Source organism: Penaeus monodon, chromosome 22 (genome assembly GCF_015228065.2).
Source record: "Penaeus monodon isolate SGIC_2016 chromosome 22, NSTDA_Pmon_1, whole genome shotgun sequence".
In the NCBI taxonomy this organism is placed as follows: Eukaryota; Metazoa; Arthropoda; class Malacostraca; order Decapoda; family Penaeidae; genus Penaeus; species Penaeus monodon.
This window is the reverse complement of record NC_051407.1, coordinates 30372687-30373341: the sequence shown is the minus strand read 5'-3', so window position 1 is coordinate 30373341 and position 655 is coordinate 30372687.

The window sequence follows — 655 nt, the reverse complement described above, 5'->3', positions numbered from 1 at the left end:
AACTACTGACTTAAAAAATGAGAATCTAATCCACCTGAAATAAGAAATACTAGAATCTTCCGGATTACAAAACCATCCTGGAGGCTAATTAGCCTTCCTTCCCGTCAAATACTAGAAACCATTGGCTTGCAAAATCTTCATTTCCAAAAACCGATATCACAGCACACGCAGACAGAACCCAATCAGGGAACACACTGAGGCGGTATATCTGTGGCTTACTTCTGGAATGCCTCAATCTGACATCCGGGATCCAGGCTGTACCAAGCTAGGCCTATAGCAGCAACTCTCTCTAAGCCTACCCAAAGCTTCCATTAAGTCATCGGGAGAAACACTTGCAACTTCCCCAAGTTTGTCCAATAATTACCTAACTTCTAAGTGATACCAACATTTAAAAAACAACAAAAATACTGCTATATTGTAACTCTTTTCCCGAGTTTCTGTCATTCGGTATTGCCCCAACTTCCCAAGAGATTTTATCAATCAGATCCAGTTTGGCTGACTCTGCATGTACAACACAGAGTGATATATATAGACACAGTAAATGTATATGTGAAATTGTTTCATTGCTATTTTTTCCATATCAGTAACAAACCTAGGCGTTTTGTTTTTTTCATGAGAACGAGAATATCAACACACAACGACGATTTTATGATAC